Consider the following 26,063-nt stretch of genomic DNA (forward strand, 5'->3'; position numbering starts at 1 on the left):
TTTATTTTACTCTATTTTTATTTATTATGACATGCATACCTTAAGTTCTATCTGAAGGAGGGCCAGTCCAAACAGTCCTCCTCCTGATACACCTACAAGACCGCCAAAGTCACACAGAGCATTTCTGTTGTACAGTGACTGATGTTACAATTTTTCTCTACTGCTGGTGAACAAATGAAGTATGGACTTCTGCCGGCAGATAAAGCTTTAATTTCTTGCAAGAAAGGTCAATCAGCACACACACGAGTGGTCAGTATGCAGCAAAAGACCCAGAACCTTGAGAGACTAGAACATTTATGCTTGAGGAACCCCCCCCAAGCCATGCTTGACACCCCTCTGTCTGGGTAGAATCCACACCAGCACAGGGTTTTGTCAACAGGCGGTCTGGACATCACAATTTAAAATACAAAAGGACCTTTTGATTCAGTCATGGGCTCCAGGTTTAACACCTATTCAGGAACTAGCACAGTCATCCTCGTTGCTTCATGTTTACACATGCAGTAAAGTCGACACCTTCCTAGCCCTATCGTTTCCCCATGTCTGTGAGAGGGTAGGCTCCATAGAAAAGAGAACAGTGGGGGGTGTTGGAGGAAAGAGGTGAGCGACAAAGAAGCTAAAATCCCATTACACTGACACTCTTTGACACGCCCTTCTGGTGACCTGTGAACTGGCACACAGTCAGGGGACATCAGCAAGCAATAAGCAATCAGAATCACGCCTGAGAGTGGTCATCGGCCAAAACAGGCCGATGTTTAAGCTGCATAGTCTGACATGGTCAAGGCCTGCTGCCGTCTCTGTCATATAGTAGTCCAAAAGTCAGTAGACTCGTGGTAATCCTGGAGTCCAGATGAAGGCAAGGTTCCAGCAAACTAAACTAGCACCTCTTGACTCCAGTTAGACCCAAAAGCACGCCGGTTTATCGATGAAAACACCACAGAAGCGCTGATTACGTGACGTCTTGTGTGTTAGGTCTTGCTTTTCTTAAATCTGACAGGGACAGAAAAAGTTCACCCTCTATGCCTGGGATACTCTGAGACACAAAACAAGCACACCCACATGATCCTCCGGTCTGTTTTAGCTGAGTAATGGAGCAAACAACTGATGCAGAGGGCCCCAGGCAGGGGTTCACCTTGGGCCCCAAAAGTCTGGAGCGGGATGATGTGCACCTACAGTTTCAGGACTGGGACTTGAACCTGTGACCAGTGTGACAACAGGTGTAACCTGTAATGTTAAGGACTTTCCCCTAGCCTTTAAAGCTGCTCAGAGGATCAAGAGGAGTGAGAAGAGGTGTAAGGAACTACAAGCAAGGACAGGTGAGATCAAGAGCTCCAGGTCCAGCTGACAGGAGCGCCCCCCTTGTTGGACTTCACTCACTGGCTGGACCCTGCAGCACATCAGCAGACTTTAACCAAGGGGAAAAGCTGACCTCAGAACAGATGTGTGGAGAGAATGGACGCTTACACGGATCATCAAGACCCATCAGTTTCTACAGAGTCACTACTAACTGGGATGTAACGACTTCACTATCAGAAGAACAGTTTTAAGCATTCGTGTAGTGAAATCAGTAGAGTGACTGTTTCTCCAGGGAGTTTACAGTTGGAGTTGTTTTCTGGAACACTCAAGCAAAACCAGTGTTGATTAAGCTCTAATAATCCAGAGAATTATACAGGAATATTCCCTCAGTTATTTCACCTGAACAGTTTGATCAGACTCTGTCAGTGCTTCATTCAGTGACGTTAATAGAAAGCTCGTTGATAACGGGGTCATTGTGTGAGTGTTGATTTAGGATTTCAACATTTTTCTAAAATGTAGAACCTAAAATATAAATATTATTTATTTTTTAAGGGTTATTTTTGGGCCTTTATTTGATAGTGGAGGACAGTTGGGGGCACACATCCTCATGTGCCCCCCACTAGGCATTCACCGATTACTCCCCCCCCCCCCCGGTGGAGGTCATAAACACAAGGAGTCGTTTTTCCATTTTAGTCATTTTGGTCACAAAAACGGGAAAACAACTACCAACACTTTAAAAAAAGGGGTCTAATTTTTTTTTTTTTTTTTAGTTTTTTTTAATTCTGTTATTTTATTTTCTTCATTTAATGAAATACTTGAGGAAAAGGAAATCAAAACTAGAGTCGTCCATTGGCTCGTTTTCCCGTTTTTTTCCATCTTTGGTCAAAAACCAAAAAACTGAATAACGATGGTTTCTCCTGTTTTTTCTGAGTCTGGTTTTAACCAGGAAATGGTTCTGCCAGAAAATACATTGACCCTTAAACCACTCGACCATCTGCACGCCCTACATGTTCCTGTTTATGAAAGATAGTCCTAATCCCTCGTGTTTTACTATTTCCCACAGCGCACCTATGTAATCCTGCCTAAAGGCTCACCATCATCTGTGCTAGAAGTTTGATAAAGAACACTTAGGAACACTTCTGTCTACTTTAAATCACCAGACATAAATGTTTGAAACGACTGTGTCTCAGGGGAAGCCGTCTTAATGATGGTTAGTGTGCTGTAGCTCAGATGAATGTAAGATAACTGCTGTTAGTGAGATCTCTCCTCTCTTTTATCCACAGCACTCTCTGTATATGAGTCAGACATTTTTCTACTATAACAGCAACTTTGTTGAAGACTTGCCCTGTTTTACAGGCACAATTACAGCTCCGAGTTTGCTGAGTGGAATAAAACTGACAACAGAGGAGCACAGATCTATCCACACATGAAAGCTTGAATGCTAAAAACAGAATAGAGAGCAAACCAGGATATATTCTGCCCTGAATTTATAGAGTAATTCGCATGGACAAAGATGCATTTTCTTTCAGATCTAATGATCCAAAGCACAACAGCTGTCTGAAGACGTCCAGACAAGCAGAAATGCCTTCATTTTCCTCTGGCTCCTAATCAGCAGATAAAGAGACGGCTTTGAACGCGTTTCTTCTCAGCTGAGCGTAAAACGGAAATGAAGACACAATGTCAAGAGCAAGGCTGTGCTGTGGCTGAAACATCTTCAATAAAGTATTGATGCACTCCGTGGACGGGCGGATGCTTTCTTGTCGTGTTTCAGCTGCTGAATGGAAGAAATGCTGAATGATAGAGCAGCGTGCTGGATTAGTCAGTTAAATTAAAAAGGTCATAATGCTGAGTCAGTGAAAGTATGACTTTAGGAGGAATACTTGATGATCTGTCTCCATGATGGCATGTTGCTGACATTAGAAAAAGAGGCCCTGTAGCACTTAGTCTTCTCAGCACATTTTAATTACCGCCCAGTAACGACCCCAGTAATGTCTGATTTATTCTGATTTACAGAGAATTTTAATAAACATGCTTTCACTGTTGAATATCAAACAATAAATCCACATGTCCATCCTCTCTCCATCCATGCATCTGCAGGTCTCACAGAACATTTGGCTCCTAAGTGGCTCCCTTCAGAGCAGGATCAGCTGCACACTTATCACACTGTGTTTGTAAGAACTGTTTCGGGGGTCTGTTATTTCAGTTCTTCTCAGTAAAACACACACACTAGTCTCTGCTTAAGAATCTGTTTGGCCCAGTTGTCATGTACCTGAGCATCGCCTTGATCGACTGTCAAGTTCACCTGTGAGCAAGCAGAGAGTAAATCTTTGTTTCTTCACAGATGGGACGGACAGATGGAGGTTTTAGCACAGCAGCTGATGTCCTTGGGCACTGGAGACGGTGTGTCTGACAGGGAGAGGCACAGCATCGTACATGAGGAGGATGACTTCAGCTCAGCTGGCAAGAGTGGAGACTTTGAGTCACTCTTCTCTCGACCACAAGGTTGGGGGTTCAATCCCCAGCTCCTCCAGGCACATGTCGGTGTGTCCTTAGGTAGGAGACTTACCCCAGGCTGCTGTCATTGTTGTGTCAGAGGGTTGTGAATGTGTAACAATCAGCTTACTTTTCTAAAGCTTAGTTATATATCACGGGTTCAAAATTACTGTAAATTATAATTTTGATTCTGGTCAGTTACTCAATGTTAGAGAGAAGTGATCAAGAAGTCCTGAACCTCAAATAATCAGCCAATAACTCTAGAGCGGGGATTCTTGAAGTTTTGATGGCTGAGGGCCAATTTAGGAAGCCAACATTGGACTGAGGGCCACCGAAGGAAAAAAAGGGAAAAAACTGAAAAAAAAATCCCATTTGTAATCATTTTAATGACCAGGTTGCATCTCTACAGTTTACATTTATGGGTCTGCATCCAGTAATGTGCAATAAACTCATTTTAATTAATAAATGAGGCTAAACCTGGCAAAACTTGAGAAACATTGTAATGCAAGGTTTTCTCCCCCCTACAGTCAAATTTGGGATATAACAGTCCTGTGTGCAGTCCATTTCAGAATATATGTAAAAACTTATTCAGAACAAACAGTCAGTCTCAGTGTGCCTTGCTTTCTGTCTTAACAATTGTGGGCCACCAGAAATGTTTCTGTGGGCCGCCATTGGCTCGCGCGCCGCACTTTGAGAACCTATGCTCTAGAGAAATCACCACAGAAAACTCAGGTGTAAGCTTAAGTGTCAATTTAATGCATGTTCCTTACAAATGTGGCTCCATTTAAAAGGGAAATGAACAGGCTTTCCAACGGTATACGATTTATTACCAAGAAGCACTGTTACAAAGAAATAATCGACCAAACACAAACTTCCTTTCTTTTTGTGCTAAGTATGTATATTTAGTTCATGTGGCATTGTCCATACCCAATAAGGATTTACAGTGCTTGACAAAGGACATGTGATTGATTGTCACATACCTTAAGCAAGGGCTGTAATGTCAGATAAATTTGTGGTTACAGTTAATTTCTTAAGGGCAGTCTGTGTCTGTTTGTCAGGAACTGAAGTTTTGTGCCCCGCAGAGGGCCAGACTGGAGCCTCGTGGCAGCTCTGCAAAAGGGAGCTTTATTTTTAGCAGTTGAACAACAGGAAGGAGAAAAGGAGGCCAATTCTACCTGGCAAGATATGTAGGAATGATGACATGGGCTCAGTGGAGTGTGAAGTGAGCACGGAGAGGTTGGTCGAGTTTGATAGGTTGAACACTGCTGGGGGAAAAAGGGGTTGAAAAGCCCGGTAAAGAGGAAAAATAGACAGTTGAGCGGTGACAGAGGTCCCATAACACGGGCCTCAGGTCAGAAAAATCCTCCTTGATCAGCCACAGGAATGAGCAGAGGAAGAATAAACACAGGTGCAGTTCATACATGCATATTCAATGCAATGACTCATAATCAACGTTCTTCCGTAAAAGCTGTTTATATTTCTGGAAGTATAAAACAGTCTTCTCTGAAAAATGTCAAAAATCAAATCTAACATAAAACAGAGGGGGACCATGGAGAAAACAAAAGGACATTTAAATAAAAAACTGCTTGTTTTCATGTTTGGATTTCTTAATATGAATATGACCTTTTACTTACTGTTGCCATTCAAATGCACATAATATTCCACAGGATACCGACATGGAAAAGGAATATTTACATATTTATTTTCAGTAAGTGAACTTATGAAAGTTTGGTTTGGCATTAGTTCTCTAACTAATAAAAATGTCCATAAAATATGAACATGAATTGTATTAAATGTGTCACGTTTTTCTCCTTATCATGAAACATCTGAAGCATTGTCATCTTTAGCACATCTAAAGTCTCTGACTTCAGTTCTTCTGCTTTGAACACATTTGTGCTCCGTGGTGGCGGCTCTCATGGGTACATGACCCGGATACTGAATCTCAGAGTTGGCTCAGCGCGCCACTGGTGGAACTGCATGTTGGAGATACCGCTCGTCTCAGGGAGGGCTGCTTTCAGCGATTCGTTCAGGTGCAGGAAACCGCTGAATTCAATGCCCGTCTCGTGACAGGCAGCGGCGACGGCGCCCGCAGGGTTTGGCGAGGCAGTCTTCTGGAGCTTTGTTGTCACTTTTGTTGTTTTCAGCTGTTGTGTATGAGTTTATGAAAGGACAGTTTTCACCTGCATCTAGAAACACCAAATGAACTCTCAGAAAGCTCTTTACACAGCGTTATATTAGTCATCCAACATGTCACCGCACTGAACTCCGAAATGTTGAAGGTTTGCCAGAGCAATAATAAACATTCATGTTGGCAGTTATGGAATGAATTTTGTGCCAGGAAAATTCAAACAAAACTTCAGTATGAAACAAAAGTAAGACTGGAAACAACAAAATCAGATCCAAAAAAAAAAAAAAGTTCCTATCAAGAGAAGAATTTTGGTCTGGCAAACCAATGACTGGTCTTAAACTGTGGAACGTTTTATTAATTTACAGTCCCTGTTTCAGACTGACTGACTGACTGACTGACTGACTGACTCTGACTGACTGACTGTCTGACTGACTGACTCTGACTGACTGACTGACTCTGACTGACTGACTGACTGTATGTCTGACTGACTGACTGACTGTCTGACTGACTGACTGACTGTATGTCTGACTGACTGACTGACTGTCTGACTGACTGACTGACTGTATGTCTGACTGACTGACTGACTGTCTGACTGACTGACTGACTGTATGTCTGACTGACTGACTGACTGTCTGACTGACTGACTGACTCACTGACTGACTCTGACTGACTGACTGTCTAACTGACTGACTCTGACTGACTGACTGTCTAACTGACTGACTCTGACTGACTGACTGACTGACTCTGACTGACTGACTGTCTAACTGACTGACTCTGACTGACTGACTGACTGACTCTGACTGACTGACTGTCTGACTGACTGACTCTGACTGACTGACTGACTGACTGACTGACTCTGACTGACTGACTGTCTGACTGACTGACTCTGACTGACTGACTGACTCTGACTGACTGACTGACTGTATGTCTGACTGACTGACTGACTGTCTGACTGACTGACTGACTGTATGTCTGACTGACTGACTGACTGTCTGACTGACTGACTGACTCACTGACTGACTCTGACTGACTGACTGTCTAACTGACTGACTCTGACTGACTGACTGTCTAACTGACTGACTCTGACTGACTGACTGTATGTCTGACTGACTGACTGACTGTATGTCTGACTGACTGACTGACTGACTCTGACTGACTGACTGACTGACTGACTGACTCTGACTGACTGACTGTCTAACTGACTGACTCTGACTGACTGACTGACTGACTCTGACTGACTGACTGTCTGACTGACTGACTCTGACTGACTGACTGACTGACTCTGACTGACTGACTGACTGACTCTGACTGACTGACTGTCTGACTGACTGACTCTGACTGTCTAACTGACTGACTCTGACTGACTGACTGACTGACTCTGACTGACTGACTGTCTAACTGACTGACTCTGACTGACTGACTGACTGACTCTGACTGACTGACTGTCTGACTGACTGACTCTGACTGACTGACTGACTGACTGACTGACTGACTGACTGACTCTGACTGACTGACTGACTGTATGTCTGACTGACTGACTGACTGTCTGACTGACTGACTGACTGTATGTCTGACTGACTGACTGACTGTCTGACTGACTGACTGACTCACTGACTGACTCTGACTGACTGACTGTCTAACTGACTGACTCTGACTGACTGACTGTCTAACTGACTGACTCTGACTGACTGACTGACTGACTCTGACTGACTGACTGACTGACTGACTGACTCTGACTGACTGACTGTCTAACTGACTGACTCTGACTGACTGACTGACTGACTCTGACTGACTGACTGTCTAACTGACTGACTCTGACTGACTGACTGACTGACTCTGACTGACTGACTGTCTGACTGACTGACTCTGACTGACTGACTGACTGACTCTGACTGACTGACTGACTGACTCTGACTGACTGACTGTCTAACTGACTGACTCTGACTGACTGACTGACTGACTGACTGACTGACTGACTGACTCACTGACTGACTCTGACTGACTGACTGTCTAACTGACTGACTCTGACTGACTGACTGACTGACTGACTGACTCTGACTGACTGACTGTCTAACTGACTGACTCTGACTGACTGACTGTATGTCTGACTGACTGACTGACTGTATGTCTGACTGACTGACTGACTGTCTGACTGACTGACTGACTCACTGACTGACTCTGACTGACTGACTGTCTAACTGACTGACTCTGACTGACTGACTGTCTAACTGACTGACTCTGACTGACTGACTGACTGACTCTGACTGACTGACTGACTGACTCTGACTGACTGACTGTCTAACTGACTGACTCTGACTGACTGACTGACTGACTCTGACTGACTGACTGTCTGACTGACTGACTCTGACTGACTGACTGACTGACTCTGACTGACTGACTGTCTGACTGACTGACTCTGACTGACTGACTGACTGACTCTGACTGACTGACTGACTGACTCTGACTGACTGACTGTCTAACTGACTGACTCTGACTGACTGACTGACTGACTGACTGACTCTGACTGACTGACTGTCTAACTGACTGACTCTGACTGACTGACTGACTGACTGACTGACTCTGACTGACTGACTGTCTAACTGACTCTGACTGACTGACTGACTGACTCTGACTGACTGACTGTCTAACTGACTGACTCTGACTGACTGACTGACTGACTCTGACTGACTGACTGACTGACTCTGACTGACTGACTGACTGACTCTGACTGACTGACTGACTGACTCTGACTGACTGACTGACTGACTGACTGACTCTGACTGACTGACTGTCTAACTGACTGACTCTGACTGACTGACTGACTGACTCTGACTGACTGACTGTCTAACTGACTGACTCTGACTGACTGACTGACTGACTCTGACTGACTGACTGTCTAACTGACTGACTCTGACTGACTGACTGACTGACTGACTGACTCTGACTGACTGACTGTCTAACTGACTGACTCTGACTGACTGACTGACTGACTGACTCTGACTGACTGACTGACTGACTCTGACTGACTGACTGTCTAACTGACTGACTCTGACTGACTGACTGACTGACTCTGACTGACTGACTGACTGACTCTGACTGACTGACTGTCTAACTGACTGACTCTGACTGACTGACTGACTGACTCTGACTGACTGACTGACTGACTCTGACTGACTGACTGACTGACTGACTGACTGACTGACTCTGACTGACTGACTGACTGACTGACTGACTCTGACTGACTGACTGTCTAACTGACTGACTCTGACTGACTGACTGACTGACTGACTGACTCTGACTGACTGACTGTCTAACTGACTGACTCTGACTGACTGACTGACTGACTCTGACTGACTGACTGTCTGACTGACTGACTCTGACTGACTGACTGACTCTGACTGACTGACTGACTGACTCTGACTGACTGACTGTCTAACTGACTGACTCTGACTGACTGACTGACTGACTGACTGACTCTGACTGACTGACTGTCTAACTGACTGACTCTGACTGACCTACTGACTGACTCTGACTGACTGACTGTCTAACTGACTGACTCTGACTGACTGACTGTCTAACTGACTGACTCTGACTGACTGACTGACTGACTGACTCTGACTGACTGACTGACTGACTCTGACTGACTGACTGTCTAACTGACTGACTCTGACTGACTGACTGACTGACTCTGACTGACTGACTGACTGTATGTCTGACTGACTGACTGACTGTCTGACTGACTGACTGACTCACTGACTGACTCTGACTGACTGACTGTCTAACTGACTGACTCTGACTGACTGACTGACTGACTCTGACTGACTGACTGTCTAACTGACTGACTCTGACTGACTGACTGACTGACTGACTCTGACTGACTGACTGACTGACTGACTGACTGTATGTCTGACTGACTGACTGACTGACTGACTCTGACTGACTGACTGACTGTATGTCTGACTGACTGACTGATTCTACTTTCAGAGTCCTGCCCTCTCCAGACGTTTTCTATGGGAACTTTTCCAGATGAACATTACAGGGATCCATCAGTTCTTACCCCACAGACATTTGTTTGTCTTTCTCCAGTTGTGCTTGTGTTCTGACAAAAATACCCCATGTGGGCGGTCTTTTCTGGGGTGTATCCTTATTGGCCAACGAGTTTTTGAGTGACAGCTCAGTCACTCCAGATGTTGATGACCAACAACGATGATGAACAATGAGTAGATGAAAACAGTCGTCACACTTTGAATGCTCTTAATCCTCAGTGTTCACTTCCTCTTCACAGACATCTCATCTTGCTGTGGACTCTTTGAACCACTCCTACTCCCTACGAACCTCAGCCAGCCCCCCCCAAACTAAAGTCCCACCAGCACTTAAACGCAAACATCTTTTATGTCAAACTATACAGCAGCCTCTTTAGCAAGTATTTTTGTCGTTAGAGATTAGTGAATAATTTAAATCCAATCTGCAAGTCACAGAGGTGGCGTGTGTGTTAACTTGGCTTACGAGGCATGGCTGCGGGGGAAAGCGTCCCTTCTTTTCATTACTGAGGGCAGATTGGGAAATGGATCAGGCTCTGCATTCATTAGTGCACACACAGAGGCATGATTACGGCACACAGACCTCCAATTCCTCACATGTCAGGGTTTTCTCACAGGGAAGTATTTATACGGGGGATGAATGGGTCCCCTCCTCATAAACACCTTTGATTTCACCTTTCTCCAACTATGACAGCCATTAGCAGTTCAATGGCATTAAGTGCAATTAAAAGAAATGTCAGGGAGGTAATCACTGGTCGCCCAGAGCTATCACCTCCACTGATGTGCCTGAAATATGCATTAGAGAAAGAAGGTGGTGGCTCAGTTTCTACCTACGGCTGCCTGCACACTTGGCAATTTTCAAATCACTTTACAAACATGGCAGACTGGAGACTTAGGGGAAGTTTCAACATTGTGATCCTCTGAAGGTACACACAGCCAGAAAAGACACGCGGCTTTTGACAACAGTAACAGTTTTAACATGGAGACTCCAGAGGCTCCAGATCTCACAGAAACTAGCGTGATCGAGCATGAGCTTAAAAAATAATACAAAGAGGATGATCAGTTTTGTCAGCTGGACGCCTTTTACAAGGAAATGTAAAAAAACATACAAGGAAAAAGAATATGGGTTGAATCCTTGTGGACAAGATTATACTGTCAAACACTTTAAAGCGTGAGGTTCTGTCACCCAGGCCCCTCAGTTTGCAGCTATACATCAACCCTGAGGTCACAGAACACTGCCAATGTTTTGTTCCAGGATGGTAAGAGATAAGAGAAAAAAGTCACAAAATGCATTAAAATGTACAGAGCCTCGAGCTCAAAAAGCACTTTTACATGAACAAAATCAGCTGAGGAGGAGCACGTGAAAGCAGCTGTTTATGACCTCTTTTTTTTACAGTCTCTCTGAGTGACAGCTGTCAGTTCAGCACCATAGACAGCGTCACATCTACACAGGCTCATTGTTGAGCTAAAACATCAACAATTTCCCTTCTCACAACACAAATGCTCACCTGTACATCACCTGGTTTAATTAATAAATTATGTCAGTCCCATTGCAGCTATGCAAGAAACAACGCAACAACAACACAATCAAGGCAGAACGCAAACAGGCTTCAGCAAAGCGAGTCTGCTTAAATTGTCAACAAAATTATTGTCAGCCTGGTTCAAAAAACTGACCTTATGAAGCTGCGCACACTTAGGGCCAGATCTACTACAGGTTTGTGTGTATAAAAACGTGTGCAAACTCATTGCACACACAAAAAAAGTACAAACTGATTTATTAACAGTGTGCGCTAAGGGTTGCATCTTTCAAAGGTGCAAAACAGTGCGGCTGCATCCAGTTAGTACGTTCGCCACAGTGAATCTGCAATATGGGGCGTTTACACGCTATTGTGCGTGTGCTGGGAGGAGAAAATGTAAATATATTATTTTAGCACACGCAAAGCGATTTATCAAACCTGAAAGTGATTTTGCTCATAGAAACTGCGTCTATATTTAACACGTCTCAAAGGGAGGAGCAAGCGGTTTGTACGCATAATTGCGCACACATGGCTGTGGTTATTGTGGCAAGAAGGAGACATGAAACGATGAAAGAAGACGCAGAGAACGCATTTTTCACCCTCGTGAATATTTTTGGAATGAATGAGGAAACAGTCATTAAAACACATCGCCTATCCAGCCTTGCCATTTTGGAACTGTTGGAGGAACTCAGAGAGATTTGAAGCCACGAGGAGGAGTCACACAATACCTGCAATGACAAAACTCCTTACAAGTTTACATCTGGGTCACTCCAGCGTATGGCAGCTATCACAGCTGGGATCTCCCAGTCCTGTTTTTCTGATGTTCTGTGTGCAGTTATAACACTTTACTTTTCTAAAGCTAGCGTTAAACACACACAAGGGGAACTTTTAAGGAAAATAGAAAACCTTTTAAAGTAAAGAATATATCAAAATGCAATAAACAACAATTCTGAACAAATATAATCAATAAATCTCTGAAGAGAATGTCATGAGTTTAAAGCGCTTCTTTCATCAACACTCCCCAGAACAGAAGCGCATGTCGTGCGTAAACTCAAATGAAAAGTAGGTCACAACTAAATTAAAGATTTATCTCAGTCTTTATAATTTCAGAATAAACTAAAAGTCCAAATCCAACGAAAACCGTAACCTCGTCCTTATCCGAGCACTTTTAAGTGTCTTTTAAGTCTTTTTTAAAATGTCTATGACACAAAAGTCTATAATCCACCAGTCTCCTCCAAAAAAAAACACAATAAATCCGCACAGCAAAACCCCCAAAAAACAAAAATATGCGACCTAGCGCTAATTACTGGTATACCAGGTACAACAAATAAAGAAAAGACAATCTCACCCAATTCCAGGGAACATAATCCAACAGGGGAAACTCTTTTTCTTCTCCCTGCTGCACACTCAGTGTCCACGTTCAGAAGCCCAGCGGGGATACTCTTTACCATTTCCAGTCGTAACTGCTGCTTATTTATTTAATTTTCCTGTTTTTCGACTTAGTTTATGTGTACAGCTTGTTACTTTAATGGCTCATTTCATTTTGCGCATTCGGCTCTCCAAACTCGCCATGCTGCAAACCATGAAACACGCAAAACCCTCATTTAAATAGGCGTGTCTCCAACACGTTTGCACCTCTTGTCATTCGCGTATTCACTCAGTCCCTGCTTCCATCCCTGTACAGTCTTTACAAGACTTGACTGAGATTTTGATGACTGGTAAACTCCTATGGTAAAACTGCTTGCCTCCCCTTGACCTAAAGGGGACATTTTATGCAAAAATCACTTTTTCCGGCTTTCTAACAAAACCATGTGCCCCTGGTCCGTCCACAATCCCCTCAGCTACTAGAAAAGTCCATTCCCTCCCCCCGTCTTTCACCACCTTTCAGAAAATGTGTGCTGAATCAAGCTGTTCTCTGATTTTCCCATCATGATGTCATGTGGGGAGTTAGCCCCACCCTCAGTTCAGTTGGCCCTCCCCATTTGGGAGAAAGTTCCGCCCTCCTCTCCTGATCCTCTTCACAGCTTAGACCAATATAAACTTGTCTTAAAAGGGTAAAATTTTGCTGCGCTCCATTGAAAAATCCGACCGAATCGAAAAAGTGCAATAGAACGGCCCTTGAGCTCGGGACTCCGACTCGGGATTTCAGATAGGATCCAAGCAGCCCAAGTCGGTCAGAATGACGTGATATCAAGATGGCGTCACACACCATGAGAGGTAAACTGAGTCACTTTCTCCTCAACTTTTACTTTTATGTGTGGTCTAATTTAGCATTGGTGTTGCTACAGTACAGGCGTCTGCACAGCTCGCTTTGATGCCCGTTTAAGTTCAACGACGCGTGCAGGATTCCCCTCGCTGGGGCGTTCAAGTCATGCTTACAGCATATGACTTTTCTCTTTCTCTCTCTCCCTCAAGTAGCGAATATATTTCCCCAGCAGGAATTTTTGATCCTCAAAAACCATCCAAACAAACATCAGCTTACTGCGGCCGGCCATGTTTTCTGAGTTTACACAATGAAACGCATTTACCTCGGAAGTCAGAATTTCCGACCCGGATCTTTCCGAGTTCCGAGTACAATCGAACGCAGCATATGTCCTCTTTAAAGACATGGCTGTGGGTTAATCAGTCAGTAAACATAACCATGGGTTTGGCGGTTCATGTTGAGGCTAGCTACACTTGCAGCTGCCACCACCTCGGCATCTTTGATGGTGGAGCCGTCCTTATTCAAGTTTCCTGGATCAACAAATCTTCAAATGCATCTCATTGTTTCTGTAGCCGTTGCTCCTTAAGTATTTATTTATTTTTTTATGCTCACATCCAGATAGTCTCGGTCATTTCGACATGCTAGCAACCACAACGCACTTACAAACTAAGTTTGTCACAGCACACTGACCTGTCATTGGCTCGTAAGGGTTGGGGGCGGGAGGTGAGGGGGTGGGATGAACGATTGATTGATGGGTGCGGATTGAGTGACACATGACTCAGCTAGTCCTAGAGCTTATAGCGGCTTTATTACTGTTGGTTGGCCGGATTATGAATTTAGGTCCAACCTGAGGGCCTACCTGGGTCAACATTTAACCAGAAACTGTCAACATAGTTTTCACCACTAACGAAATAAAAAAAGTTAAAAAAAGGTCCAAATTATACATTTAAAGGCTCAAAAAGGCTCAAAATCTAAGATAAAATGACAAACTCATGTTTAAAAGGTCAACGCATGAAATTAAAAGTCAAAATACAGTTTATAAAAAGCAAAAATTTTAAATAGAAATACAAAATTATGACATTGAAAGGTCAAATTATGAGATAAAATTTAAAATCATGAGTTTAAAAGGTCAAAATATCATATAAAAACAGAAATTCTGAGTTTAAAAGGAAAAAATATGAGATAAAATTCAAATCACACGTTTAAATTTTAACTGAGAGTTTTCAAAGGTCAAGATAAAGAATTAAAAGTCTAGGTTAGGAGCTGAAAAGGCCAAAATGTGGGATAAAATTGAAAATCATGAAGGGAAAAGGTCAAAATATGACGAAATTTAAAAATGTCATTCTAAGGAACAAAATATGAGATAAGAAGGCACAATTTTGAATTTAAAAGCTTTAAATTAAATAAATACAAGCCAAAATCATACAATGCAAAATTGAAAATTTGCCGTGAAGACACTAGGCCTAATTAATTTTATTTTCCCACCTTCTCGGCTCTTTAACTCATCATTTTTCTCTTTACTTTTTCAGATGTTGATGACTTAAGGAGGATATTTCAAACCAACAAGTTAAACTGACATTTTTATACAGGAGGAAATCTGCAGGCTTCAGACCGGCGGGCCAGTTAGAATACAAATATGATCTTTAACCTTTTTCATTACCGTTTTTCAACAATAGTTGCCACTTTTAACCCATTTTTGATACTTTTTGCCTGTTTTTGCTTCCTTAACCCAGTTTTTTGCCATTCTTTAACCCCTTTAAACCACTTTACCTGCATGTTTCATCCCCTTTGTGCCACTCTTATCCATTTTTCCTCTATTTTAACCTCTTTTCATCACAATTTTTTAACAAAAGTTGCAACTTTGACCAATTTTTTTGCCACTTTTAACCCATTTTTGATACTTTTTGCCTGTTTTTGCTTCTTTAACCCAGTTTTTGCCATTCTTTAACCCATCTAAACCACTTTTTTGCGGGCCGAGTATAACCGCACCATGGGCCAGATTTGGCCCCCGGGCCTTGAGTTTGACACCCCTGCTGGCCTACATGGATGCACCGGCCCTGCTGTTACCTGTATGATTGCTGCCATGTTTGTAGAAGTGTGAAGCATCCATGCAGCCTGGAATCGTCTCTAGAACTACACTGGAAAAGTCACCAGTTTGAAGACTTCTACGCGCTTGTATGAACCAGTCTTTGGGTTTATGTTTTAAAAGCGTTCCATTAAAAAAGATCAGCTTGATAGTAGCTCAATGAATGAGAGAGCATAATGTGCTGCTCGTGTTTTTATATGGTCTCAAATTGTTATCAATAAATAACGCTGGCGGCCTCTGTGACTGTGACTGAATGTAATGAGATTTGGCTCTCATTTCCATGTCCCACGGTTGGGTTCTGGTCTTTCAGGGAGTTATTTTGGAGCCAGATTTAGGTCACGGCTCACAAGGTGTTATTTGTACACATCAGCCCCTTCAGCCAGTGGCTAAGCCACACTGAATTTAACCAGACCTGATTAGCATTTTCTAAAGGACAGCTCGGAGATTTCTCCTTCTCTTCAGATAAAAGTTATTTCAGGAACATGGACAGAAGTGGAATATTCTCTCTGACTTTGTTTGGATCCATTGTGATGTGCATGAGACAGAGAGAGCTTGAAGATGCTGTGTGTGTGAACAGCCTCTCTCTCAGCATACTGAAAGTGGTTGACTCCAATGCTTGCATGGCACTCTGCGTCTCACAGAGGGGCTTTAATTAGTCTCTAGGTTCTGCGTTACAATCCTCACTGTCTATATTTGGATGTTGAAAGGCTTATTTCTCATATTTGTTCCGGAGTTTAACTTTGCCATTTGAGTTCGACTCTGGTGACTGACCACGTTTTGGTATGGGGGTAAATGATATGCAAAAAATTACTTCCAAGGCCTCTGTAGGCGCGCGTGCCGTTGATGGCTTTCCACTTGACCCCCTTTCCATTACAGAGTTTGACAGAGCTCGTATTTAATATTCTGCAACTATTCTGGGCCTTTCAAAATCCAATTAGGCTCCTGAATTTACTGGATTATGACAAGACCATTTCGGATTTAAAAGGCCTCGCTTTCAGCCTTTGTAAAAGAATTACCGTTGATATTGTAGGTCTAGAGAATTTAATTGGGGTTGAATTTGCTCTTTTAAATGCACAAAAGTTAAGTAAATGATCAGTTTTTCAGTGTTAAGAAATGTCTGTGTTTCTGCTTCATAAAGACGGAATCTGGACAAACAGGTACCACAGTCAGGCTGATCACATGATTTTCAACTCTCCACTGATTTAAAACACCAGACCACAGCTCTTCTTTACCGTAGAGCAGTGTTACTGTGCCAACCAAAGAGCCACAATCTAAGCGGTCAAAAGTCACACTTAAAATAAGTTCAAGGTGGCAAAAGTGGTCAAAAAGCAGCAAACACTGGGAGAAAAGTAGCAGAAAAAGGGCAAAATGTAGCAAAAAATGGGTAGGAAGTGACAAAATAATAGGTTAAAGCTGGCAGAAAATGTCAAAAGGTGGCAAAAAACTGAAAAAGGTGCAACATGGGTAAAAAGTGGCATTTAATTGCAAAAGGCAGCTTAAATGGAAGAAGAGGAGAAGTGGCAAAAATAGGCAAAAAGGGGCGAATACTGGGGTAAAGTGGCAAAGAAGGGCAGAGAGTGGCAAAAAAAAGAGGTACAGGTGGCAAAAATGGTCCAAAAGTGGCAAAAATGGGAATAAAAATCAGAAAAAAAGGTTGAAAATGGGATTTAAGTGGAATTTAACTGCAAAAGGCAGCTTAATGGGTGAGAAGTGGCAAAAAAAGGCAAAAGGGGGCCAAATAATGCAAAAAGCAGGATTAAAAATGTGTGAAAAGTGACAAAAAGAAGAGTGAAAAATGGGCAAAAAGCAGCAAAAACTGGGAGATAAGTGGCAGAAAAAGGGCAGAATGTGGCTAAAATGGGTGGGAAGCGCCAAAAAAATAATTTTATGTTGTAAAAAATTGTCAGAAAGTGGCAAAAATCTGAAAAAAGACGGGAAATGGGCAAAAATTGGCATTTAATTGCAAAAGGCAGCTTAAATGGAAGAAGAGGAGAAGTGGCAAAAATAGGCAAAAAGGGGCGAATACTGGGGTAAAGTGGCAAAGAAGGGCAGAAAGTGGCAAAAAAAAAGAGGTACAGGTGGCAAAAATGGTCCAAAAGTGGGAAAAAACGTGGCAAAAATGAGTGAAAAGTGACTAAAATGGGCAAACATCAGCAAAAAGGTGGAAAAATTGAAATTAAGTGGAATTTAACTGCAACAGGCAGCCTAATGGGTGACAAGTGGCAAAAATAGACAAAAGGGGGCAAAAAATTGCAAAAAGCAGGATAAAAAGTATGAAAAATGCGTGAAAAGTGACAAAAAGATGTGGTAAAAATGGGCAAAAAGCAGCAAAAACTGGGAGGAAAGGGCGAAAAAGGGCAGAATGTTGCAAAATGGGTGGATAGTGACCAAATAATAGGTTACAGCTGGCAAAAAATTGTCAAAATATGGCAAAAAAACTGAAAAAAGGTGGAAAATGGGGGAAAAAAGCTGCATTTAATTGCAAAAGGCAGCTATAATGGGTGAGAAGTGGCAAACATAGGCAACAAAGGGAAACACTGGGGTACAGTGGCAGAAAATAGCAAAAATGTTACAGGTAGTGAAATGGTCCAAAAGAGGCGAAACGTGACAAACATTGAGTGAAAAGTGAGAAAACCCACCAGAGCGTCTGGTCGTCTTTGTCAGCGTTGCCTCGTGTCTGCGGTGTCTTTTTGACCAGTTCAGGGTTATTCTGAGTCCACTGCCCGCCGTTTCAGATTCCTTTACCTGATTGTTCCTGATTTTTGCGTACTGACCTTTTTACCTCCGCCAAGGAGGTCATGTGATCGGGTGGGTTTGTTCATTTTTTAGCAACATAACTCAAAAAGTTGGGGACGGATTTTGATGAAATTTTCAGGAAATGTCAGAAATGGCATAAGGAAGAACTGATTAGATTGTGGGACTGATCCGGATCACCGTCTGGACGCAGGAATGTTTTTAAAAGATCCTTCACTATTGGGCTGATGGCGGAGGTCTGCGCTCTCTGGGTGCTTTTCTAGTCTTTTTATTAAACAGACGTTGTCCTTTGCCTCTGGTGTTTGTCAGTCCTGCTTTTGGGTCCTCTCTGTTGGTTCAGAGTAACAGCAACAAGCAGCGTCCTGTGTGGGGTCAGCCTTGTCCGCTGAAAAAGTTATTTATGTCGTAGACTTCATGTAGTCAGGTCCACACGCTCGTGCTAAAATGCTGATTTTAGTGCATTTCTGATTTGAAAATGTTTGCTTAAATAATGCCTGCCTACGTGTTCACAGAGGACATGTGAGCTGTGTTTGTTAACATCAGAATCTCCAGTACTCTCCAGAACATCAGAGTTCATACATCTAGTGTCATGATCCAGGTTTTGATTTAGTATGTTTCTGAGTTTTCATATGGTTATCTTTGTGAATTCTTGTTTTCTAGTTTGATCTTGTTTTAGGTTTGGAGTTTATTAGGAGTTTCCTTTAGCCCTCGTGTTTCTTGTGTAGTATTTTCCTGTTTCTAGTATTTAGTTACTCCCTGTGTTTTATGTTTAGTTACTCCTTGTATTTTATGTCTAGTTATTCCCTGTGTTTCATGTTTGGTTAATTCCTATGTCTCATGTTTAGTTTTACTCCCTGTGTTTGAGTTCACTCCTTGGTTCTTTGTATCCTCCTGTGTTTTCAGTGTTTCTGTAGTTTTGCTTCTTGTGTTCAGTTTTCAGTCCTTGTGTGCTTCTTGTGTTAGGTCCCATGTTTCCTGTTTTATTTTGTAGTTGCCTTCCCTTGTGTGTTATTCCAGTTTTGCTTCCTGCCTGAGTTTCCCTCCACTTTGATTATCCTTCACCAGTTTCACCTGTGTCTGATTGTCCACACCTGTCTGCCATTGTTAATCACTCCCTGTGTATTTAAGCTCTGTGTCTCCCTGTGTCTGTGTCGGTTTATTACAAATGTCTTCCCAGTGCTTGTTACTCCTCGTGCTTCCTCGTGCTTCCTCGTGCTCTTTTGGATTTTGTTTTGTTTCTTTGATTTTGATTCCGGTGTTTTAAGTTGTAAGTAGTTCTTTTGTTTGTTCATTAAATCTTTCTGTTTTATCTGCATTTGGGTCCTCCCTTTTGAGTTTTTTCCCCGTAACGCGTGACAGAATAAACCGACCAGAAATGGACCCAGCAGATCCTCACCTTGAAGATGAGCTTTTTGAACTAATTGACATTTTAGTTCCCTTCTATGGACTTTGGAAGGACAAAGCAGCTCATTCTTCTGTTAGAGAGGCAGCTTTAAAGATAGCCAAAAGAAAGGTTGCTGTAAAACCATGGCTAAAGTTTTCGCTGCCTGGGTGGCTGCTGGCTTTTATAAACTCCTCTGAGCCAGAGCCACCACTCCCTGAGCCTCAGCCAGCTTCCAGTGCCCCAGAGAGTCCAGCTTCCAGTGCCCCAGAGAGTCCAGCTTCCAGTGCCCCAGAGAGTCCAGCTTCCAGTGCCCCAGAGAGTCCAGCTTCCAGTGCCCCAGAGAGTCCAGCTTCCAGTGCCCCAGAGAGTCCAGCTTCCAGTGCCCCAGAGAGTCCAGCTTCCAGTGCCCCAGAGAGTCCAGCTTCCAGTACCCCTGAGATTCCAGCTTCCAGTGCCCCAGAGCCTCAGCCACGTGTCTCCAGAGCCGCAGAGCCTCAGCCACATGTCTCCAGAGCCGCAGAGCCTCAGCCACGTGTCTCCAGAGCCGCAGAGCCTCAGCCACGTGTCTCCAGAGCCGCAGAGCCTCAGCCACCTGTTCCGGTTGGGCGCCGTCTGTTTCCTGAGCCCGCTGAGCGTCGTCTGGTTCCTGAGCCCGCTGAGCGTCGTCTGGTTCCTGAGCCCGCTGAGCGTCGTCTGGTTCCTGAGCCCGCTGAGCGTCGTCTGGTTCCTGAGCCCGCTGAGCGTCGTCTGGTTCCTGAGCCCGCTGAGCGTCGTCTGGTTCCTGAGCCCGCTGAGCGTCGTCTGGTTCCTGTGCCTGCAGAGTGCCGTGTGGTTCCTGTTCCGGCAGAGTGCCGTCAGCCACCTGTCCCGGCTGAGCGCCGTCTGCCTCCAATTCCTGCCAAGCGCCTTCTGTTTCCTGTTCCGGCAGAGCGCCGTCAGCCACTAGTCCCGGCTGAGCGTGTCTGCTTCCTGTCCTGCCTGAGGCCATCCTGGCCCCAGTTCCTGGTTCCCTGTCTTCTGAGGCTGTCCAGAGCCCTGTTCCTGGTTCCCCGTTGTCCAAGGCTGTCTGGATCCCTGACTCTTCGCTGGAGGCCATCCGGACCCAAGATCCTGATTCTTCGCTGGAGGCCGTCCAGACCCCTGATCCTGACTCTTCACTGGAGGCCGTCCAGACCACAGATCCTGATTCTTCGCTGGAGGCCGTCCAGACCCCAGATCCTGATTCTTCGCTGGAGGCCGTCCAGACCCCAGATCCTGATTCTTCGCTGGAGGCCGTCCAGACCCCAGATCCTGATTCTTCGCTGGAGGCCGTCCAGACCCCAGATCCTGACTCTTCCCTGGAGGCCGTCCAGACCCCAGATCCTGACTCTTCCCTGGAGGCCGTCCAGACCCCAGATCCTGACTCTTCCCTGGAGGCCGTCCAGACCCCAGATCCTGACTCTTCCCTGGAGGCCGTCCAGACCCCAGATCCTGATTCTTCCCTGGAGGCCGTCCAGACCTCAGATCCTGATTCTTCGCTGGAGGCCGTCCAGACCCCAGATCCTGATTCTTCGCTGGAGGCCGTCCAGACCCCAGATCCTGACTCTTCGCTGGAGGCCATCCGGACCCAAGATCCTGATTCTTCGCTGGAGGCCGTCCAGACCCCTGATCCTGACTCTTCACTGGAGGCCGTCCAGACCACAGATCCTGACTCCCTGCCGGAGGCCATCTGGACCCCAGAGCCTGATTCTTCGCCGGAGGCCATCCAGACCCCTGAGCCTGATTCTTCGCCGGAGGCCATCCAGACCCCAGATCCTGACTCTTCGCTGGAGGCCGTCCAGACCCCAGATCCTGACTCTTCGCTGGAGGCCGTCCGGACCGCAGATCCTGATTCTCTGCTGGCAGCCATCCAGATCCAGACCCCAGATCCTGACTCTTCGCCGGAAGCCATCCAGACCAAAGCTCCTGGTTCCTCGTCTGTGGCCGTCCAGACCCAAGCTCCTGGTTCCTTGTCTGTGGCCGTCCAGACCCAAGCTCCTAATTCCTCATCTGTGGCTGTCCAGACCTCTGTTCCTGGCTCCCTGTCAGAGGTCCTGAGGGAGACCTCTGTTCCTGGTTCCCTGTCGTCTGAGGCTGTCCAGAGCCCTGTTCCTGGTTCCCCGTTGTCCGAGGCGGTCTGGAGGCCTGTGCCTGGTACCCCATTGTCCGAGGCCGTCCAGACCCCTGACTCTTTGCTGGAGGCCATCCGGACCCCAGATCCTGATTCCTCGCTGGAGGCCTTCCAGACCCCAGGTCCCGCGTCTTCCCTGGAGGCCGTCCAGACCTCAGATCCTGATTCTTCGCTGGAGGCCGTCCAGACCCCAGATCCTGATTCTTCGCTGGAGGCCGTCCAGACCCCAGATCCTGATTCTTCGCTGGAGGCCGTCCAGACCCCAGATCCTGATTCTTCCCTGGAGGCCGTCCAGACCCCAGATCCTGATTCTTCGCTGGAGGCCGTCCAGACCCCAGATCCTGATTCTTCGCTGGAGGCCGTCCAGACCCCAGATCCTGATTCTTCGCTGGAGGCCGTCCAGACCCCAGATCCTGATTCTTCGCTGGAGGCCGTCCAGACCCCAGATCCTGACTCTTCGCTGGAGGCCGTCCAGACCCCAGATCCTGACTCTTCGCTGGAGGCCGTCTGGACGGCAGATCCTGATTCTCTGCTGGCAGCCATCCAGACCTCAGATCCTGACTCTTTCCTGGAGGCCGTCCAGACCCCAGATCCTGACTCTTTCCTGGAGGCCGTCCGGACCGCAGATCCTGATTCTCTGCTGGCAGCCATCCAGACCCCAGATCCTTACTACCTGCCAGAGGCTATCCAGACCCCAGATCCTGACTCTTCGCCGGAAGCCATCCAGACCAAAGCTCCTGGTTCCTCGTCTGTGGCCGTCCAGACCCAAGCTCCTGGTTCCTTGTCTGTGGCCGTCCAGACCCGGACTCCTGGTTCCTCGTCGGTGGCCGTCCAGACCCAAGCTCCTAATTCCTCATCTGTGGCTGTCCAGACCTCTGTTCCTGGCTCCCTGTCAGAGGTCCTGAGGGAGACCTCTGTTCCTGGCTCCCTGTCGGAGGTCCTGACAGAGCCCTCGGCTCCTGGCTCCCCGTCGGTGGTTCTGACCCCCAGCTGTGTTCCTGGGATGCCCCCTGGCCGCCCTCCTGAATCCTCGTGTCCTCCTGGGCTGCCCCCTGGCCGCCCTCCTGAATCCTCGTGTCCTCCTGGGCTGCCCCCTGGCCGCCCTCCTGAATCCTCGTGTCCTCCTGGGCTGCCCCCTGGCCGCCCTCCTGAGTCCTCGTGTCCTCCTGGGCTGCCCCCTGGCCGCCCTCCTGAGTCCTCGTGTCCTCCTGGGCTGCCCCCTGGCCGCCCTCCTGAATCCTCGTGTCCCTCTGGGCTGCCCCTGGGTCGCCCTCCTGAATCGTCGTGTCCTCCTGGGCTGCCCCCCGGCCGCCCACCAGAACCCTCGTGCCTCCCTGGGCCGCCTCCAGGCCGCCCACCTGATCTCTTGTGCCCCTCTGGGCCGCCTCCGGGCCGCCCACCTGATCTCTCGTGCCCCTCTGGGCCGCCTCTGGGCCGCCCACCTGAACTCTCGTGCCCGTCTGGGCTGCCCCCTGACAGCCCACATGGACTCTTTGGCCCTCCTCCAGGCCCCCCTCCCACCCACCCTGCTGGTCTTGAACTGTTTTTGGATTTTTTTTGGTTTGGGACGTCTGGAATCCGTCCCTTGAGGGAGGGGCTCTGTCATGATCCAGGTTTTGATTTAGTATGTTTCTGAGTTTTCATATGGTTATCTTTGTGAATTCTTGTTTTCTAGTTTGATCTTGTTTTAGGTTTGGAGTTTATTAGGAGTTTCCTTTAGCCCTCGTGTTTCTTGTGTAGTATTTTCCTGTTTCTAGTATTTAGTTACTCCCTGTGTTTTATGTTTAGTTACTCCTTGTATTTTATGTCTAGTTATTCCCTGTGTTTCATGTTTGGTTAATTCCTATGTCTCATGTTTAGTTTTACTCCCTGTGTTTGAGTTCACTCCTTGGTTCTTTGTATCCTCCTGTGTTTTCAGTGTTTCTGTAGTTTTGCTTCTTGTGTTCAGTTTTCAGTCCTTGTGTGCTTCTTGTGTTAGGTCCCATGTTTCCTGTTTTATTTTGTAGTTGCCTTCCCTTGTGTGTTATTCCAGTTTTGCTTCCTGCCTGAGTTTCCCTCCACTTTGATTATCCTTCACCAGTTTCACCTGTGTCTGATTGTCCACACCTGTCTGCCATTGTTAATCACTCCCTGTGTATTTAAGCTCTGTGTCTCCCTGTGTCTGTGTCGGTTTATTACAAATGTCTTCCCAGTGCTTGTTACTCCTCGTGCTTCCTCGTGCTCTTTTGGATTTTGTTTTGTTTCTTTGATTTTGATTCCGGTGTTTTAAGTTGTAAGTAGTTCTTTTGTTTGTTCATTAAATCTTTCTGTTTTATCTGCATTTGGGTCCTCCCTTTTGAGTTTTTTCCCCGTAACGCGTGACATCTAGAGTTAATTTCTCATGTCAGCTAGCATAATGCCCTCCTCAGATGTTTCAGGAACCTCACTGTTTTGCGGCGCTCATCCGTTGTCCTTATGTTGGAATATTTTTTGGTAATGTGTTTGCTGAATCACACAAAAGTCATTCTCAGTTCAGCGAGCATCTTCCAGGATGGGCCAGGGAAAAGGGTGTTCCTTCAAGCACGGCTCGCATGTCCTCAGCAATGTTCTGATTTTTTTTTTTTTCCCAGTTGTTTGGCGTGCCAGGGAAAAACATGTATTGTGTATTCACTATTCACAAACAACAAGTGACAGAGGAGATTCCACCACAGCGGCCAGATATGTAAAATGTGCAGGAATGAGTTTCAGTCAGAGTGATCTGCAAGTATAATGCTCCCTGCCTGCATGGGCTTATCCAAAGTGAGGGAGGTATTTAATGAATTTAAAACACCTTTTTAGTATTACAGCATTGTGGAGGGAGACATCCATCAGGGGTAGGACTTTTCCCTCACATCCTTGTTTACACAGCCATGATTTCTACCTTTAGTGGCGCCTTTAACTGGATGAAGCTTTTTAAGACATTTTTTTAAAATCAATCTTTATTTGTAAAACACCAACTCATTAGTAATTTTATCTCAAGACTCTCGGCACAAAAGAGCAGGCCTAAACTGTTGTGTTCTATTATTTACAGAGAATCAGCGTTAATCCACCATGAGCATGAAGCAGCATTCAGCAAAGTGAGACTGGAGGGTAGTGATGTGTGGATCGATACTGAAGTATCGATGCCTCCGATACCAGAGTCTTACGTTTTAGAATCGATTCTCATACAAAAATATCGATATTTTAATAAATGTGGACAAATGTGTAGTTTGCCATTAACAGGAATACAGTGGAGAGTAAAAACACTATCACAAACTTGTTGTAATGATTCCCAGTTAGAAGGAACTACTTCTTCTTCCGCCTGTCAGTCACATGCGTAATAGGGCTCTATAAGAGCGTCACTGGTCACGACGGGCTGCTGCTCGCTAAAACGCAGTCATGTGGGGACATATTTCAGCTCCATTAACAGCAACGACGCGGCACGTGATGTATGTGAGAAGACAGTTAAGTATTAAGATAAACATCTGAGAATCAACCATAAACAGAATATGATGAGGCGATCCAGAGAGCAGGAGAGGAGAGAGACAGGTGCTGCAGGCAGAAACTATCCAGGTACAGAAAGAGCAGAAAGAATAAGGAGCTGTTGGAGATGTGTAGTGATATACGTCTGTCTGCTAGACTAAGGTTTTATTTTAATGATCAAACAACGGGAGTTCCCTGCATTCTTAAAGCTACAGAATCCTAATCTATACAAATGTTCATTAATATAAATATGGATATTAAATTAGTAATGAAATAAATAAATGCCACAATAAACAACTGCATGAGCTCAGCTTTGAGTAAAAATCTATGTCCCTGAGATCAGCTCACATCTATTCAGTAGGCCTAGATTTAGTCAGGTAAGGCTACCTGTGAAGTAAAACATTTGAAGTGGATTACATAGGCTAGGTGTTGCTAAAATATACATTATACTTGCAATAAAACAGCCATTGAGGGCTAAAAAAAAGCTAAGATAAAACTGAAAAACATTTTATAAATAAGATAGATAATAACATTGT

The sequence above is a fragment of the Cheilinus undulatus genome, linkage group 2 (assembly GCF_018320785.1).
Source record: "Cheilinus undulatus linkage group 2, ASM1832078v1, whole genome shotgun sequence".
Classification (NCBI taxonomy): domain Eukaryota; kingdom Metazoa; phylum Chordata; class Actinopteri; order Labriformes; family Labridae; genus Cheilinus; species Cheilinus undulatus.